Genomic DNA, 20897 nt, shown 5'->3' with positions numbered 1-20897 from the left:
TACTAAGCAGAAATGCTGTCACATCTTGTGTGGTCAAAGGTTAAAAAAAAGTGGGGGTAGGAACACTGCTTGGACACGACTGTAGTTTGAAGACAAGTTAGAATCACTAAAAATTGCTCTTTCAGTGTTAGGTCTAGAGACAATTACAGCCATTTTGATAAATGGAAAACTTAAAGGTTCTCATAAGTACTATAGGGCATGAAAACTAGTTCCTAGTAGGGGCCATAGGGTAGTGTTGAGATTTTATACCTAGGAAGAGTTTATTCCCTAAAGTACTAAGACTATAAAAGAATACCTCAACTCAAATTTATTTTCATTTTTAGTTTTTGGAATATACTGACGGTGCAATTTTAACTGGAATACTGTGAACTGAATTTTATAAGGACAAGACAAAGGTTTCAAATCTATGTTTGAACCAAATGAAGTTGTCATTTTTCTACATTAAATTCACGTGGTTCACCCTAAGACAACGTAGGGCCCAGTGTTTCTGAGAAGTTTTTTCCATTCTGTATCAGATTCTATCAGATTCTATCAGATTCTATCATGACCCTATTCTATCACATCTAAAGTATGCCCATTATTGAAATTCAACATTACTAAATCCTGGTTTTATAACAACTCATGTTTCATTTGTTAGTTTTCCCATTTTATAAGATATACCATTACTTGATTTTTTAAAAGCGCTGATGAAGTCAGTATTTACTGGAAAATCATTCACTCTATATTTCAGGTTATGCAATGTTTTGGGAAGTGTTTCCATACAGCATGTAGGTTACCTGGACTCTTTGATCACACAAGCCTTCTAACCACGTGTAGAGTGACTAGGACTGTTCCTCGCCCAGAAGCTGTGGTCTGTGAGTTCAGAGCTACTAGGTAAAGCACCTGATGGCTGGCAGAGCCTCTCTCAGGCAAGCCTAGTTTCTGTGCAGAATCTGTCGATTATCCCTAGCATCTACCAAGGATTAGATCACCTAAGATCTCAACTGTTGGCCACTTACCACCCTGGCCAGCCTGACACTGCCAGCAAAAATAAAATCCAGGAGCCCTTCAGCAAAGTCTGGTCCCTTGTACACAGGTGCAGTCTGGTTTCTGAGGCAATTTAGTCTATTTTAAATGGGTTTGGCAGATGAGAGAACAATTTACTTAATGTGAAACAAATTTTAAGAATACCATTTTGTGGTTTAGGGAACTCTAGGATGCAGAAAGAACTAGGAAAGTGAAATAGAAATTAAGAGGAATCCAGAGTCAAATGAAAAGTGGTTAACATTCTTTAAAAAAGGCCCAGGTAAATGTGAAGGGAGCTAGTAATTTGAATATTAGAAAAATTCAGCAACAGCCTCAGAACCTAAGGAACTCAAGAATGTGTCCATATCTACTCAGATTGTTCTCCTAACTTTTTCTTAAAACATCTATTCCTTCATCCTAGCATTCTCATTTCCAACCTTTACTTCTGGCTCCCCAGATGGTGGCCCTGTATTTCCTCCCTGTGGGAACTGACTCTTCCAAGGGCAAAGGTTCAGTGTTTGGTCACCTCCCACTGGCCTCTCTCAAGAGGATCATCTCAGCTTCACCCTTTAACTTTCTGCTAGTGCCAAATGTGGCAGTGCTTGATGCTGGTTACTACTGTGATCCACTTCCAAAGCCTTAGCATGTTCCAGGAAGTACAGGATTTATATGGCTCACAGGCTAACTGGTCCCTGTGATCCCCTTTAATCAACTACCTGGGCCCTCCTCAAGGTGCTTGATCCCCATCTGCTGCACTCAGTCCCCTGACCTGCCCACAATTCTAGACATATCACCTCAGGCTAAGCAGCAACCCCACGTTCCAGACTCCACAACTTGTTTCACCTGGCGTTAGGAACAGATGCCTCACTCTTAAGGTAACCCCTCTCATCCAACGGAGGCAATTCCATCCCAAGGCTTAAAATCAAACTGCTATATCCACCCCCATCCCCTCCAGAGCCTCACCGGTTTATTCCCTTCTGCTTCAAAATTGCATTCATCTTCCCAACATGAGGATAGGGCAGTTTGACCTTGCTTGGTCCTTTACGTGTCCCAGTATCTCACAAGATGTGGTCCCTAGACCATCTGCTTCTCATGGGCTGAAAACCTGTAAGAAATGAGTGGAATCCTGGAACAGATAAAGAAACATTAGTAGAAAATCTGGTGAGATCCAAATGAAGTCTGGAGTTAATAGTACTATGATAATCTTGACTTCAGTTTAACAAAAGTGCTATGATAATATGTTAATATTAGGGCAAGATGTATACATTTTTGCAACTTCTGTGTAAACCTAAAGTAATTCTAAAAGTTTAAACAACCAAACAAAACAAAAAGAACCACTTCCTGGACCCTAGACTAAACGAATCTCAGTTCCTGGAGCGAAGCCAGGAAATCTATGTTTCTAATAGGAACCCCCAGTGATTCTTACACAGACACAAACTTGAAAACTAGTCTTTCAGTTCTCTCCCATCCCATGCCTGAATGGCTGCTTCCTCCTCATTTTATTGATACTTACCTTAACCTGGTTTAATCCTTCAGATCCTCTCAACTCTAAAATATAAATACTATCATCATCGCCCTTTCACAGATGAGAAAGTACTAAGATGAGAGTACCAAAATGTTAAGCAATCTGTCTAGGATCAAGCAGCCCATGATTGATGGAGCTGGAATTTGAGTCCCTAGTCAGTCTAGCTCCCAAATCTATGCATAGAACAATTATACTGCCTCTCCTGTTGGATGTGACCAACTAAAGAGCTGTGCAACTAAACCACTAACAATGCATTATGACCTATTTCTCTAGCCACCCAAGTCTAACAGGCCCCTTTCCTACTGGTGGGAAATAAGCAATGAGAAAGCATCAGGAAGATGTGTCAACTATGGAGACCTGTATGGGGAAGGCACAGTGGCTCTTCTACCAGGATCCAGCTCAACTGCTGTATTTTCTATTCTCTCAAATGCCCTAATGTGTACCAATCTAACAATACTCATCTTACTTTGACACTACATTCTCTCAGGCTTGCTAAGCATCTGTCCATATTGTGTGGGAAGTGGCAACTTTAAATCAACTTACAATAGGTCCTCTGTATCCACAGGTTCTGATCAGTGGATTCAATCACCATGGGTTGGAAATACTTGGGGAAAAATTTAAGAAAGTTCCGAAACACAAAACTTTAATTTGTTGCATACCACCAACCATTTGCATTATACTTAAAACAACTCCTTACTGAGGATTTGTATTAGACATTAGAAGTAATCTAGACATGATTTAAAGTATATGGGAAGATGCAGGGGGAAGACAGAAGGACTATGTGTAGGTTATATGGAAATATTGCACCATTTTACATAAAGGACTTGAGCATCTGTGGATTTTGGTATTTGCAGGAGGGAAAGTTCCTGGAACCAGTTCTCCACAAATATAGAGGGAGAATATATATCTCATTATCTGGGCTCCTTGACTGGTGTTTAGACCTTAATGAAAGTGAAGGTGTTAGTTGCTCAGTCATGTCCAACTCTTTGTGACCCCATGGACTATAGCCCGCCAGGCTCCTCTGTCCATGGAATTCTCCAGGCAAGAATACTGGAGTAGGTTGCCATTTCCTTCTCCAGGGGATCTTCCAGACCCAGGGATTGAATCCAGGTCTCCAGCATTGCAGGCACATAATTTACCGTCTGAGCCACCTGGGAGGCCTTAATACCAAGTTTTTGTAAATTGAATGATCAAGTTTGGGGAGTTCATGACTGCCAAGCAGACACACAGAACAGCACCGCTTCCATCCAAATTGCTTCAGCAGTCTAGACAGAGCTGACGAAACAACACAATGTCAGGCAGTTCCTCTGTTCTTGTGTATTTCCCTTCTTCAAGTGAATCATAAAACAATCACAGGATTGGCAGGAGAAACCTAAGAAGTATATTCAAGTAAAACATGTTTTCATTAGTTCTGCTTCTGTGATTGGAGTGTGCTTAATTTCATTATCAATAAAAAGGTTGCCACTCATATCTGAGAAATCTGATAATTAAGTTAGAATCCACATAGCGCCTTCAGCCAGCGCATGCTCATTCATGTCCAACTCTGTGAGATGCCGTGGACTGTAGCCCACCAGGCTCCTCTGTCCTTGGAATTTTTCAGGCAAGAATACTGGAGTGGTTTGCCATTTCCTACTCCAGGGAATCACTTAGAAAGCAGTGTGTCTCTTTGTAAAACCATGAAGAGAAAAATACTTGTGTAGCATCTTTTTACTTACTTTACCATTGCTTTAATATACTTTAAAATTTACCTATATTAATTGGGAACAAAGAAACAAAAACAGACATTTCTTTGTTTTTCATAAATAACTACTCTCCATATTTGATAAAAATCTCAAACCATTATTTTAGCTTCCCACAAATATAATACATACAGATTTTTTATCTGAAATAGTGTCAGCAAATTAAGTACCTTGAAACTAACATAACCACATACAACTGCTGTTCTACTGACTTCCAGGAACAAAACAAAAAACTTCTTATCAAGATGCTCTGGATTTCCTTTTGTTAGTGTTAAGAGATTCAATATTATAATCATCTGCCAGTAATAATTTATAGATTTGAGTTGATTGTCTACAAATAAAATACCACTGGCATTGCTTTATGAGTTCTGGATTTGACATGACATCGACAATACCTCATGGGACAGGCAATACACATATGTGGAAATCAGAAAAAGTAGTGAATGCCCTGGGCTCAAACTACTGACTCGGTATGTGCCTCATTTGGCTCAGTAATAAATTCACCTGCACCAAACTCGTATCAAAAGTCACTAAATCTCCCATATATATATAAATTATTTATATACACCCACAACACATACATACTCTACAAACAGTTTTTAACAACATGAAGTAATATTGTCTTCAAATGATGTACCACAGACATTATCCTGGCTGAAATAAATCCTGTAGTTGTCATCAAGTTGCTAGCAGCTTTTCAGAGTTCTGAGTCGGGTTACTTAGTTACTTTCATCCTGCCTACCCTTCACCCTGCTTTCATGTCTTGGTAGCTTTTTCTTTCAGAACCACCCTCCTCAACCCAGGCAGATTTCGTTCCCAGGACCACTTGATTGGACTTTGGAGGCAAGAAAGGGCACACAGAGGGAGCAGGCAATTATCAGCCACTGTACCTCACACCTGCCTAGATTTGTGATGTTCTCTGTCCTGTTGGCCCCATTCGGTGTTAGAAAGCAGTGATTCAAAGCTTTGTCCCTCCTACCCCCCTTGGTCTTTCTGTAGAGCACAAAAGTGAAAGAAGCCTCTTTAGCAGGGGTGGCAGTTCATTAAAATATAACTACGTCTCCTAGCTCTGGGGTTCCCATTCTGTACTTGAGACTGCAGGTCACGGATGCTTTTACTAAGGTTCGGTGTGGGATCCATGAGGCTTTCTCCTGGCAGCCGGTGTCAGGATTAGTGCAGCCCTAGCCCAGGAGGAAAGGGCCTAATGAATACCACCTTGGAAACAGGGCTGCTGGCACATTATTTAAGCCTGTACATGCGCACAGTGGCACACAACACACACATGGGCCTGTCGTTGGAAGCGACGGCAAGAAAGTATGACAGAGGTTTGCAGGGATAAACCAATAAGGCACCAAGAGAACTTTCTTCCAGTCAATTTAGACAGCTTCAGAATGTGAGGTTAATAATACATAGTAAAAAGACTTCCTAAGGCTCCTGTCAGCTGATTCACTGATATGTCGCATATTAGTTCCTATCTATGCTGAGAGCCATTGCTTAAAACTGAACCACGAAAGGGACAGCCCCAAAGCTGTGCATGAGACTAAACGGGGCCTTGAATCCTCACTAAAATCAGAGCCGGCTGCAAAGAAGCTGGTAACCGACCCCACAGCCTTTCATTTTATCATTGCTTTCATGAGTATGGATGGTCTGCCTGATGAAAATAAAAACCAGGAGAGAACTGAGTATGAGATGGAAACAGGGGGTGAGCATAAATAGATGGGTTTCTCTGCCTGGGTAGGGGGGGTGGCTGATGCAAGACTTCAGGAAGCAGGTGGACTTCATCTTTGAGAGAAGGGAGAGCAGGGGTGAGAGAGAGAGACTGAAAACAGGCAACGCTAAGAACTGGGATGAACCTAAAAAACCTCCAGTGCATTACCTCTATTACTGCTCTTTGCCTTAGTATCCTTTCTCTTAACTGTCTTAAATTGTTTTTAAAGTAAATTGGTTGTTCTTTTTAGGTTTGGTATGTTGCCGAAATAAAAAAATAATTGTTTTAAAAGTAAGAATTAAATCACTTCAACCACATCCTCTCACAACTTTTAGATAAATTCTGCATCATCTTTACACTCTTCCACAAAAAAAAAAAAAAAAAAAAAAAAAGGAAAAGGAACAACCCAAATTAGACACAATGACTGAAGGCAGCAGAATAATCTATGTACTTTCTGGGAAGAGGTCAAGGTGATCAGAAAAGGTCCTCATTTGAAAAACAGGAGAGGAACTGGCCCTCAGGCAGGGGATCTATTTCAAGGTTCTAAGCAGCTGCAGAAAAAGCAGACGAATTAGATGTGCAGAAAGTTCTGTAGCTCGGTGTACCATATTTTGTCAAATATACTGAAATTTAATTTTGATTTAGATGAGTGTTTAAGAGCAGTGCATTTTTATAAACATGAACAGCCTTTGAAAGTTCATGAAAACTATTAACATCATGCTTCTTTCCATCAGCATAGTTATTAAATCCATTGTGGAAAATACACACTTGTTTACTTAATATCCATAAAGTAAAAGCTGACCTGGGCTTAAATCTTACTTTTCCAACTTTGGTATAAATGAAGTGCAAATCGTTATACTTGTCATTTTTCTAGAGAGGCCTTCCCAAATTTTAATTGCATTTGCCATTTTAGCTTCTTAAATTTAATCCCCAGTATTTTACCAGAAAATGCACTGTCACTCCCTTCCCCAACTATAGCCTCACACTCTTCTTGAATGAATGGTTAAACAGATTAGAAAAGCAAACAGCATTTTTAATAGTAAAGTGTGTGTGTGTAGTGTGTGTACGTGTGTATTCAACAATACGCAGGCTTTCAAGGGAATGGTTCAACAGATTAGAAAAGCAAACAGAATTCTCTAACAGTAAAGTGTGTGAGGGTGTGCTCACCAATATACAGGCTTTCTCAGAAGAGGAGGAAAAGAAAAATATATTGAGGTGGGGTGGGGAAAACGGCTTTCCTTTTGCTACACTGATTCACGTTTCAAAAGCTTAAGCAAGTGTATTATGGGTCTCATTTGTTGTCAGAGGCTGCAGAGAGCAGTGTCTCGCTGCTTTTGAAATATCTGGCTGTAATCTAGTCCAATGTCCAGGGACAGTCATTTTCCCTCATTGCTGCCAATGTTTGTTCACAGGTAGCCAGCCTCCCTTTCAAGCACCTCATTCAAGGATGGGTGTGGTTTCTAATCACAGCTCTCCTGGAGAGGAGGAATAAGAAAAGCAAAAGGACTGTTTAACATGATAAAGGAGGTGGGATGGAGGAGGAGCAGATAAGAGAAGTGTTGGAAATTTACTTAATTACAGGAGGTATATCCAGTTTAGTCCTTAAATGTAAAAAGGAGACCCCTTCAGCTCTATCACTAAGTACTTTCAGAAGAAGGAAGTGGACTCATTTTTACCAAAATATAACACAAGTTTTGTGTGTGTGTGTGTGTTTTTTTTAAAGTAAGATCACTAGAGTCTATTAAGAACCACCCACTCCTCCAGCACAAAGCTGCCATCTTAACAGTCTGGAATTGAAGTTCAACCAATCGCCATCCCTTAGGTTAGCACTATTCCAAAATTTATTCTGGACACTTACAATGCTACCTCTAAGTCATTCAAGCAAAGCTGGCACCGTTAAGAATGAGAATGATTACAAGGACTACAGAAAAGAAACTCAAGCTTGCTAAACAAAGCTAGGACACACACAGAAACTCTCAACACTTCCTAACCTTGTCACTTTCCGGAGGCGTAAACCCATTAAGCTCCCCCTCCTCAGTATGACTTAGGGTGTCCCCAAAGTTAGGGAAAGGGCCAAGCAGCTCATCTTAAAGCATCTGGGACACTTTAAGCAGTGGAAGGAGAAGTAAGCTGGAGAAGCCCACGGGAAACTTCCCGCTCACAACAACCTAAACTTTCACTGTTCACATTATTTTTAAAGACACAAGTATAGGAAATACATTTTCCAAATTGAGACCACACAGTTCACAGAACCCTGAACCAAGTGGACCTTCATTAGAATGCCAACCTCAGGATTGTAACCCCCCCTAAAGCAAAGGTAAATTTTGTTGCCAAAATGCAACAAAGTTAAAAATTAAGAAAACGACATATAAATTAAAAACATGGTTCCCCTCAAAAAGGCAGGAAGATAGAGCAGACGTCAGCTGAGCCCCTCTGAGAAGTCCTGGGACAGGTGCCCCCTGGAAACAGCCCCTTCCCCTCCTCTCCAAGTTGCCCCAGGAGGGGGCGTCAGCACCATTAAGGTAAAACGGAAGTGACCTTGGCAAAGCTACCAAAGGAAAACAACCTAGCTCCCTCAACTCCCGCCCGGCTCCTGGTCCCTTGGCCGCCTCCTCCTACACGTGCGACAGGGACACCTGCTTGTGGTAGGCGGCGGCGGCGGCTGGGCCGGGGGCCCGGTCCTGCCCGTGAGCGCAGCGCTTGCCTCGGCGTAGTCCCCCACGGCCGTGGCGCCGCCGCTCTTGTGACCCTGCCGCGGACAGCAGCAGCAGCGGCTGGTGAAGCATCGCCACGACTCCACAGTCTTGCCGGACCAAATCCAGACGCCCGACGTGATGCCCACTGAGGCACATAAAATACTTGAGCACGAGCACCCAGCACTCGGGCTTGGCGCACTGCTGGCTGGAGTCCGGGCCGCACACCCGCACGTGAGCGCGGCCTCCCAGCTCTCGCGATAGTGCTGTTCGTACAGGCAGCAGGCCACCACGACGCTGGCCGGCACCGTGTAGAGCAGCGTGAAGATCCCGATGCGGATCATGAGCTTCTCCAGCTTGTCCGTCTTGGTGCCGCCCTGCTTGATGACGCTGCGGATGCGGAAGAGTGACACGAAGCCCGCCAGGAGGAAGAGCGTCCCCACCAGCAGGTAGAGCACCAGCGGGCCCAGCACGAGGCCGCGCAGCGAGTTCAGGTTCTGGTTCCCCACGTAGCAGATGCCGGCCACCGGGTCCCTGTCCACGGAGCTCAGGGCCAGCGCGGTGATGGACTTAACGCTGGGGATGAGCCACGTGGCCAGGTGGAAGTACTGCGCGTAGCCCGCGATGGCCTTGTTGCCCCACTCCATGCCGGCCGCCAAGAACCAGGTGAGCGACAGGATGACCCACCAGATGGAGCTGGCCATGCCGAAGAAGTAGACCAGCAGGAAGACGACAGTGCACAGCGCAGGCCCCGTTGTCTCGTAGTGGATGTGGCTGTGCTCGCGGCTGCAGGCGACGCTGGCATGGCCCACCACCAGGCGCACCAGGAAGCCCAGCGACACGCAAAGGTAGCAGGCTGACAGGAAAATGATGGGGCGCTCCGGGCAGCGGAAGCGTTCCATGTCTATGAGGAAGGTGGCCACTGTGGTGGAGGTGGAGATGAAGCACAGCACAGACCACAGGCTGATCCAGAAGGTGGCGAACGTGCGCTCGTCGGCGCTGAAGGACGGCTGGTAGCAGGGCGCCGCGCAGGTGGGTACCTGGCCCGTCCGCACCTTGTTGTAAAGAGGGTGTGCCTCCTTCAGAATGGGCACGAAGGGCTCGCCGCACGTGCACACCGACGGCCCCCGGCGGCGCAGTCGCTCCCCGAGGCCGAGGCCGGCGACCCCGGCAGGTCGGAGAGGGTGGGCTTGAACGGGAAGGGCCTGGGGGGGAGCCGTGGTGGCCTCCCTGCGGTTGTAATCCATGCACAGGACCTCGGCGTCGCGACCCAGCACTGGGAGGCGGTCGCAGCTCATGCGTTCCGGCCAGGCAAAGCCGTACTGGCGCATGAGCGGCGAGCAGCTGGCCTTGGCGGCTCCCACACCGAGCGGCAGGGCGGCAGCGGCTTGGGGTCGTCTGGCAGGCAGATGGGCGTGTACATGGAGCACAGGAAAAAACGCAGATCCGGAGAGCAGTAGATCTCCACCAGCGGCCAAAACTGGTGCACCTCCAGGCCCGCCTCGTCCTGCGTGTCATGGTTGAACTGGTTGGGCATGTGCGTCAGGTTGTAGCCAATGCCGCGGCACATGGGCACTGTGATCTCCTGGCAGGCACGCTGGGGCCTTGGAGGCGGCGGCCGCCCGGCCCGCCAGCTGCGCCAGGAAGAGCAGCAGCAGCAGCGAAGGCGGCGCGGACGGGTCAGGCCGAGCCATAGCCCCCTCCCTCCCCGCGTCTCCCGCAGCCCGCGCGGGGCCAGCTCAGGCATGAGGAAACCACCGGGATCGGAGCTTCCCTCTCCGCGGACTTGTGTGGCGCCGGGGCTGGCAACCTGTTGGTTTCTTTTTCAAGAAATCCGTCCAAAGACCAACTGTTTCGGGAGGACGCTGCCTCCGCAGGGAGCGCTCAGCTCTTCGCTGGACAGGGCCGGAGAGGGACGGTTAGGCTTTGATTCTGGGGCAAGTACTCTTAAAAAAAAAAAAAAAAGTGGGGGAGAAGAAAAATGGGAACCACTCCCAATTAGAGGGGCGTCAATGGTACAATCCCGCAAGCGGTCTCCAAATCTCTAAGTTAACCTCTCTCCCTTCCCTCCCCTTCACCTCCTGGAACACAACTACAGACTCCCCGTCCCTCACCCTTCCTCCCTTTTCCCTGGGCCTGCCGAGGTCATAGCGCTCAGCCCCCCAGGAAAAGGCCTGAGGGATAGGGAAAAGAAGGAGAAGGGGAAGGCGCGGGTTCTCACCTCCTAGAATCCGGAGAGAAGCAGATAGTCCGTAGCCAGCCTGGGTCCCCCGTCTCTGGGACACTACCCGTTTCTCAGAGACGGACTGGCTGCGGGAAAGTTTGGCGAGAGGCTGGGTATCCGAGGAAGCAGCACATGGCAGCAGGTGGGGGCGTCTCAGAGAGGGGGTCGCCCCCTGATCGAGGTCGCCGCAGACCGGTCACTCGCCCTCTCCTCCTCCGGGGTCCCCCGCATGATCCGGGCGGGGGCAGGGCGGGGACAGGCCGTGTGTTCCACCAGGGTCCGAGAGCTGGACAGAGGGGCGAGTGCGCCTGGTGCACCTGGGCGAGAGGAAGGCGCTTGGCGGATCCCGCCGCCTCACAGCACCGCGAGCAGCCAGCGCTGGCCCTGCCGGGACTGCACGGTGCGCGCCCGCCGCCGCGTCCCGCCCGCCCGCCGCTCGCCTCCTCCCTTGCAGGGGGCTCCGCGCTCCAAGCGGACTCCTGGGGGCGGTGGCGGCGCTCCCGGGACGCACCGGGTTCGGCTCCTCCCCCGCACTCTAACACCCTTTCGCCCACCTCCGCCCAGTATTGAACTGCACGCGGCGGCGGCGGTGGCCACAGCAGAGTCACGGTCGCGGGCGGACTGGCCTCTCCCGCCCCGCCCGGGTCACCTGCTTCTAATGCCTGCCGGGAGACTCCGCCCTGGCCCCGCCCCTTCGCTATGGGGCTCGGTTGGTGGGCCGCCCCGCCACACTCTCCGTGCGTCCCCGCCCACTGCCCCGCCGGTTCGGCCTCGCCCCAGGAGCCCTCGGGTCCAGCCCAAAGCGTGTAGCCGAGGAGCGCGGGCCAATCGCCGGCCGGGAAGCTATGGGGGGCGGGGCGAATGCTAATCACGCCTTCTTGAGACCCTGAGCGGGAAACCCTAGAAGTCCCTCCAGAGATCTCTGCTGATTCCCGCTTATGCGGGGCTCACTTTCCCGTAATGTTCTAGCTTATGAACGCTTGCTTCCAGGGCACCTACCAGATCTCTTCTCAGCAGCTAAGTATCCTTACAGTCCAGCGCTTGTTTAGAAGACTGCTCAAAGAATCACTCTTAACCGTGGCACCTGTCTCCACTCTGCAGCCACCCTCACACCCGGTGAGCTCAGATTTAGAGAGGAACAAACACTTACCAAGTCCTAACTGTGTCGGACAGCGCGTTCGTCATTCACATCTTAATACAGGATGTCTCAGATCTTTAAAATAATTCTATGAATCAGACACTCCTTACAGGTGAAGAAACAGTTTAGAAACTTGACCAAGGCAACCGAGCTAATGTTAATGCCCCCCAAGAAAACCACAACGTAGATAATCTTGTTCAGCACGGTATTCCGAGCTCCTGGTGCAGAGTAGGCGCTCAAATGGGAAACCCGGGATTCGAATCGAGATAGTTGGGCCGCGACATCCACAATTTCTACCACCTCTTTCCCCTCCCCCCCGCCTCATATTCTACCGGTTATCTCCCAGGCTTTAACCTTTACTTTTGCATTTCGTAACAAAATCTTACTGTTGCAACAAGAAAGTGATTTTCTTTCCGCCTTTGGAAGACTCCAAACATGTTAGTCCCTTTATCAGTTTATCGGGTTAAAAATCCAGGCAGTTCCGAAGCTGCCTGCAGAGAAAAGCAACACTGGCTCCGGCAGTGTAATGCGCAGGGGCTGTACCCCCTACCCCCACCCCGCCAGCCCCGGTCGCTCCCCCGGCCTATGCCGCTGGCCGCCGGGGATCCGGGGCACACGGCGCAGCGGGAGCCCACGGGAAGACCTGCTGGGCGCCCCAACCACTGGGACGCACTGTGGCGCTCTCCAGATGGGTTATTATGCTGCAAGTTTTAAATGTCCTGAAAATGCCTCTTTTCTACGTGTTCTAATTAGGCTGGAAGACTGAGGTGTTTAGCATTCTTGAAATTCATTCACACGCTTACAAAGAGGGTTTGAATTGTTTCCCTTTCCCCAGCCCCTTCCTTCTACTGGGAAGAAGGCTGAAAAAAGGGCAGGAGGGCCTGAGTTCTCAAAATACTCAGGACTGGACTAAAGGACCGAGACACACCGCGGCTATTGTCGTTCTTGTGTCCTGGATCCCACTTACATAGACTGGGAAACTAAATTGCAGAACAGTCCTCTCCTCCCTGCTTATCAACAAGACTTGTAATGAAGAATATGTGTGTTAATTCCAGCCTCAAAGTTAAATATCAATCACTTCACAAACATCATAACTATTAATAAATATGTTTAAAATGTATATTACTTATTTCATTCCCTGTGATTGTACCTGTGCTTATATTTTGTTTGTTTGTTTGTTTTGGGGAACTACTTGGCAGTCAGTGTCGGCAAACATCCCAGGAGTGAAAGCAGTGGGAGTTTTCAGCTATGGAATAGCAATCCAAAAGAAAGGGAAACCCTCAGTGGAAAGTATGCACAGATTGTGAACATGCCAAGAGAGGCTGCCTCGTTCTGTGGCCTTTATGCAAAGTGTGTATTATTGGGGATGGACAAGTGTTGGCTAATAATAAAAATTATCTGAAGTTGGAGAATGTTAATCACTCATGCTGGAATTTAGCCAGAATACATGTGTTATTTCACTTGGTTCTGACTCAAAGGATGTTATCTCCTGGTCTGTAAACTTTTCCCTTTTCAGTCAACAGGGTGTTATTTTTGCTTGGAGATCTCTAATAATAGTATTATAATAGTAATAACAGTGGGAAAACTTTGCCAAAAGAAAGTTATTTTGCATTGTATAGCTATTCATGTCATTTGAATTTTTGCTTTTTCACCTATATTACCTCACTTTAAAGGCAGTTTAAAATATGCTGTTTAACATGAGTTAGGTGCTACATAATTCATTTCAGTTAGCTCATTTAATCCTCACAACAATCTGATGGAATTGGCACCATAATGACTTGCTTGAAATTACATATTTAGTCCATGGAAAGGGCAGAAATCTTGATTTTTCTCCTGAGTAATAGTTACTGTTTAACAAAACTGGAAAACACATCTTTATTTTTAAAGATGCGATTTTTAAGCAACTAGAACATTGCCATGCCTTTTCACCTATTAATTCACTTATCTGTCTTCCATCTAACCATCCATTCATCTATCCATCCATCCAAAAGCATCAAATTTCTGAGTTGAAGACACTACTGCTATATTAAGCATGTTACTCCAAAGTGAAATTTATGAGATTCAACTTAAAATTATTGTCCCAGGTGTACTTATTAATTGATGAAAATACAGAGGGTCATGCTAAACATTCCATCTAGTAAGCTAAACTTTCCATCTAGTAACACTCCAAAAGTTTTGAAGTTATCTGTGGGGAACCGGCCTGCTCAAGGCCCAAATAGGCCCTGGGAAAAGGCCTTGAAGGGGGCCATTCCCTGTCCTGCCACCCCATGATAAAGTAGTAAAATATTTGCTGGGCCTCCTTTGTTCTTCCTTTAGAAAAACATAGTAGTGACCTTCACTTAGTAGTTTATTTTGGGAATGCCAAAAACAAGATGTAAGCTTCTGCAATCACTTAAAACAAAGAATTGTATTGATGTGACAAACATCAGATGGCATTTTTTATGAATTATGTTTTCTGCTTGTACTAGTATAAAGGTAGCTGTTTTACTCAATAAAATCGCTGACTTGCCTAAAGAGCATTCAGCCCTCTCGACCCCATCCTTTACTATCATCTTTTTTTCCCTCAGGCTTCTGTGTGGTTGCGGTCGGGACTTGTTCATTTTGCCGGCTGGTCCCGGCAGAATTCCAGTTGAGCTATTTCAAATCCTAAAAGATGATGCTGTGAAAGTGCTGCACTCAATATGCTAGGAAATTTGGAAAACTCAACAGTGGCCACAGGACTGGAAAAGGTCAAATTTCATTCTAATTCCAAAGAAAGGCAATGCCAAAGAATGCTCAAACTACTGCACAATTGCACTCATCTCACACGCTAATAACGTAATGCTCAAAATTCTCCAAGCCAGGCTACAGCAATATGTGAACTGTGAACTTCCAGATGTTCAAGCTGGTTTTAGAAATGGCAGAGGAATCAAAGATCAGATTGCCAACATCTGCTGGATCATTGAAAAAGCAAGAGAGTTCCAGAAAAGTATCTATTTCTGCTTTATTGACTATGCCAAAGCCTTTGACTGTGTGGATCACAAACTGTGGGAAATTCTGAAAGAGATGAGAGTACTAGACCACCTGAACTGCCTCTTGAGAAACCTGTAGGCAGGTCAGGAAGCAACAGTTCAAACTGGACATGGAACAACAGACTGGTTTCAAATAAGAAAAGGAGTACATCAAGACTGTATATTGTCACCCTGCTTATTTAACTTATATGCAGAGTACATCATGAGAAACGCTGGGTTAGAAGAAGCACAAGCTGGAATCAAGACTGCCGGGGAGAAATATCAATAACCTCAGATACACAGATGAGACACCACCCTTATGGTAGAAAGCAAAGAGAAACTAAAGAGCCTCCTGATGAAAGTGAAAGAGGAGAGTGAAAAATTTGGCTTAAAGTTCAACATTCAGAAAACTAAGATCATGGCATCCGGTTCCATCACTTCATGGGAAATAGATGGGGAAACAGTGGAAACAGTGGCTGACTTTTTTGGTGGGGGCACCAAAATCACTGCAGATGGTGACTGCAGCCATGAAGTTAAAAGACACTTACTTCTTGGAAGCAAAGTTATGACCAACCTAGAGAGCATATTAAAAAACAGAGACAACACTTTACCAACAAAGGTCCATCTAGTCAAGGCTATTGTTTTTCCAGTAGTCATGTATGGATGTCAGAGTTGGACTATAAAGAAAGTTGAATGCTAAAGAATTGATGCTTTTGAACTGTGGTGTTGGAGAAGACTCTTGAGAGTCCCTTGGACTGCAAGGAGATCTAACCAGTCCATCCTAAAGGAGATCATTTGAAGTGTTCATTGAGTATTCATTGGAAGGACTGATGCTGAAGCTGAAACTCCAATACTTTGGCCATCTGATGCGAAGAGTTGACTCATTTGAAAAGACCCTGATGCTGGGAAAGATTGAGGGCAGGAGGTGAGGGGGATGACAGAGGATGAGATGGTTGGATGGCATCACCGACTCAATGGACATGGGTTTGGGTAGACTCCAAGAGTTGGTGATAGACAGGGAGGCCTGGCATGCTGTGGTCCATGGGGTCGCAAAGAGTCAGACACGACTGAGTGAACTGAACTGAACTGATGTAACTGTCCAGTTATGAAACAAATCTGTCATTTAATTTTGTCTGGCAAGTCATAGCTCTCACTGCCTGATTAACATCAGAATGAACTTACCCTTAGATTGTTGGGGTCTAGTCACATTGGTAAATGGGCTAATTTTACTGCTATTGTTTAATGCCAAAGGTCTCTTTGCAGAAAGATTTTAATATCATGTTTATTTTGGTTTCATTTGAAATCATAAGGGAGATTTTAAATGTTACAAATTATCTATGGAATCTAAGTTAATCAGTTTAGATTCACAAATTTGAATACATCAAGTTGTATCCTTACTCCACATAATCACAAATGTGTGTAAATGTAATTGATCTCAAAAGACTAGAAGAAAATGGGCCAATATTTTAATAGTTACCTCTAAATCCTGGAGAAGTTTTATATAGTTTCTAAATTTTCCATAGTGAAAGCATATCGCTTTCAGGAGTACAGAAAGAAATTTTTGTAGAGTGGAAACCAGATATTTTAAAATTCAGTGTAATGCACACACATAGTTCAAAAGTCAAATTTGTCTGAAAGGACTAATAATGAAAATAATACTCTGTTCTTCACTCCCACCCTGTCTTAACTCTCCAAAATCAGCCCACTAACTCTATAACTTGTTTATTCTGTAGCTACATCAAAATTCTGTATTTCTTCTATGATTCTACAGTAAATGTGAGTTTATATACAATGTCTGAATTTGTCCATTTTAGATATTCAAGTTGCTGCTATAAGATTCAGCTCACTTATATCACCTCACATCTATCTTCCCCAATTTCCCTGTGTAATTATAACACATATTTGTTTCTCTATTGTTTGGCTATCTTTGAAATTTTAGGCAGTAAACATACACCAAATATAGTCGTTCACTTAACATCCCCTTGGGTTTAAAGAGAACACTGGTGCTCTTAGACTCGTCTTTAGCTCTGCTGTCTTCCTTTTCTGGCATTCCAATCGTAGAGCATTCCAGGTGATAACATTTACATTTGGTTCTATAATTAAAATTACATCTTCCATGCTTTCTCTATCAGTATATTTTAAAATTTGTAAACTAATAAGAACGTTTTACATCATTGTGACTTTGTAAGCATTATTCACGGAGGAGTCAAGTGGTATTCTGTGAAGTTAACTTTCTCTTCATACTTGTTTTTGTTTCTTCTAATTCTCACAGTATTTTTAAATTTTCCATGACAACAGATATTCTACAACATCTCCTTTTGTCCCAGGAGACCTCTCCCCCAGAGCCACCTGTCTCCTGTTTTACCTGGACTGTACGTTCTGTGGGTACAGGGGACAGTTTGACTGATTCCCCAAATCCATTCCATCGCAGACAATGACTGAGGAGACAGTCATGTCCCCTCATTAGACTGAGGAGACATCCTCAGTGAGGATGTTCCAAACACCATTCCTAAAGTTCCAGCAGTCTACAACACTTCCAATTTCCTCCTCTACTTTATTTATTACACCAACACATATCACTTTATAGCATAGTTGCTTTTCATCTCTTCACCTGAATGTAAGCTCCATGAAGGCAGGAAAGTTTCTCTTTATTTTCTGTTTTTTCCCCATATATTTCATATATTATCATATTCTTCATATATTTCATATTTTTTCATATTCTTCATATATTTCATATATTTTCATATATCTCATATATTTTTCATATTTTCATATATTTCATATATATTCATATATTTTATATATTTTCATATATTTCATATTTTCATGTTTCATATATTTCATAAAATTTCAAATATTTCATATTTTTCATATATTTTCATGTTATTCATATATTTCATATTTTGCATATATTTTCATATATTTCATATATTTCATATACTTTCATATTTTTCATATATTTCATATACTTTCATATATTTCATATTTTTATATATTTTCATATATTTCATATATTTCATATTTTTCATATTATTCATATATTTCATATATTTTCATATATTTCATATTTTTCATATATTTCATATACTTTCATATATTTCATATTTTCATATTTTTCATATATTTCATATACTTTCATATATTTCATATATTTCATATTTTTCATATACTTTCATATATTTCATATTTTTCATATTATTCGTATATTTCATATATTTCATATTATTCATATATTTTCCATATTTTTCATATTTTCCATATTTTTCATATATTTCATATGCTTTCATATATTTCATATGCTTTCATATTTTTCATATATTTTCATATTATTCATATATTTTCATATTATTCATATATTTCATATACTTTCATATACTTTCATATATTTCATATTTTCATATACTTCCATATATTTCATATTTTCATATATTTTCATATTATTCATATATTTTCCTATTTTTGATATACTTTCATATTTTTCATATACTTTCATATTTTTAATATTTTCCATAGCTTTCTTATATTTCATATGCTTTCATATTTTTCATATTTTCCATATTTTTCATATATTTCATATGCTTTCATATTTTTCATATATTTTCATATTATTCATATATTTCATATATTTCATATTTTTCATATATTTCATATACTTTCATATATTTTATATTTTTCATCTACTTTCATATTATTCATATTTTTCATATTTTTCATATACTTTCATATATTTCATAATTTTCATATATTTCATATATTTCATATACTTTTATGTATTTCATATACTTTCATATATTTCATATTTTTCATATACTTTAATGTATTTCATGTTTTTCATATATTTTTCATATTTTCACATATTTCATATATTTCATATTTTTCATATATTTTCATATATTTCATATATTTTCATATTTTATGTAGTCTGTCTTCTTTGGTTTACTTGCCAGCTTTTTTGGCATGCATACTGGATAACTTTCTGAGAGGTCATTTTTTCTAGACCCTTGAATGTCTTAAAAAGTTTTCGTTTATCCCTTCATTGATATCTTGGGTAGGTTGGGACTATAGGTTGAAAATTTTAATGTCTCCGAATTTTGAAAACAACAGTCAAATTGCCTATTACCATCCACTACTAATTGATTGGATGTTTGGGTGATCTGGTTTTACTCTGAAAAACAGCATTGCCACATCTAGCAAGTAAAAATATAGGATATACAACTAAGTTTGCATTTCAGATAAACAAGGAAATTCTAGAAACATACTTATTCTAAAAAATTGCTTATTGTCTATTTGAATTCCAATGATAACTAGCTGTCCTATATTTTATGTTAACACTATTGGGACATTTTTAGGATATTCTTTTTATCCTTAACATTCTGAAATTTCACAGTATTTCTGGTTGTGAGTCTTTAAAAGCAAAAAAGTCTTTATATTAGTGCTTGAGCCCCAAGAAAGAGGGTATGATTATTCTGGACATAATAATGTTTAAATAGTGAGTCATTGCTTCCAGGCTCTGGCTGTCTATCAGCTTGAGTCTGGGGAACAGGAACAAGAAAAAAAATGTAAAAAGTTTCATCAGTCTTAGGATTTGAAAATCTTTAGAGTAATTATCACAGTGGAAGCATGAGATGACTATAACCTATTTCATACAGAGCCTGGTTATCTAGTAGAGTTGTCTGGTTTCAAACCTTGCCACCCAACTGGCATTTCATACAAGTATCAGTGAGCAACCAACATTCAGGCTGAAGAGCCTCGTTTTATAAGAGCGAATATTCTGGACACATCCCATATTTACCATGTAATTGCTCCACAGTGAACACAGCATAGATGTCTCCAAAGGAGAAAATTATTTGCTTGTGAGATGCATATTTCCTGTGGTTATCTCTGAGTGAACTAGCCAAAAAGTAAGTGAAGAGGTGAGAGACAAGAAGTAGTCACTTTGCAAAGTAGTGATAAAATCAACCAAGGTAAAACTGGTTTAAAGAAATTCGGAGAACTATAGAGTTGAGAGAGAAATTTTTAAAACTGACTTTAGAATCAGTTATCTAGGTCAGCCCACCTTTTACAGGTGACACTACCCAGGCTAACAGAGTGGAAGAGACTTGCCCAGCGTCACCGAACCAGACTAGACCAGTTCCCGGTTCCCAGTCCAGTGTTTACTCCCCTTCATTGCGTCTGTGGGTTGGGACCTATTGCACAACAGCCCTATTTAATCATCCTGACAGCAATCCTGAGAATGATAAACTTTCTCTGCAACAATCTGACTCAGCTCAGGGTAGCAGCTTCACCAAATGCCCCATTAAAATGCAGTCAACTCCAAGGAGAGGTAAAAAAAAAGGAAGGGGGTGGTGGTCCAGAGGGCTTGGAAAAGTTTTTCCTAACCACAAATATTGCCCGCACCCACATACCTGTGTGCCTGAAATTAACCACTGAAAATGTCTGCTGTAAGGCAAATTATCATCTTTAACATTTTGCTTGGATCTTTGTAGAGGCTCCTTAACAAAGAAGATGGTCTTAATGATATGACACCAGACAAATACATTGTGATTGAACATGGCAGAATGACTAGACAGTGGTCTGAAATGTATTAGGACCCATCAGGTACAAATAGCAGCAGGTGCCTACTTTACCATCATCATTTCACATCAGAACAAAGCAACAGATTGCTTTGTGCTCTAATCATTTCCCTGTCATCAGATTTCACTTTTGGTGTCTGATGTCACGGTAAGGTACTTTAGTAGACCTAGTTTCCCTGATTACTTGAATAATTCACATTTTGATTCTGAATATGGGATGTTTCAGCAGAACAAAGGCCCTTTAAATGGCAATTGCGATTTCAGCATTGAGACTCAGTTTGTCTGGACTCAAACTTCAAAAT

At 42.9% G+C, this 20897-nt stretch overlaps 1 pseudogene; it reads right to left on the bottom strand.

Annotated features, from left to right (window-relative positions):
• Window positions 1-580: 580 nt before the first annotated feature.
• Window positions 581-11719, bottom strand: LOC136165053 (frizzled-5-like; annotated as a pseudogene).
• Window positions 11720-20897: the final 9178 nt, after the last annotated feature.

Source organism: Muntiacus reevesi, chromosome 3 (assembly GCF_963930625.1).
Source record: "Muntiacus reevesi chromosome 3, mMunRee1.1, whole genome shotgun sequence".
Taxonomy (NCBI): domain Eukaryota; kingdom Metazoa; phylum Chordata; class Mammalia; order Artiodactyla; family Cervidae; genus Muntiacus; species Muntiacus reevesi.
The sequence above is the reverse complement of the archived record's forward strand: the minus strand, read 5'-3'. Positions and strand labels throughout refer to the sequence as shown.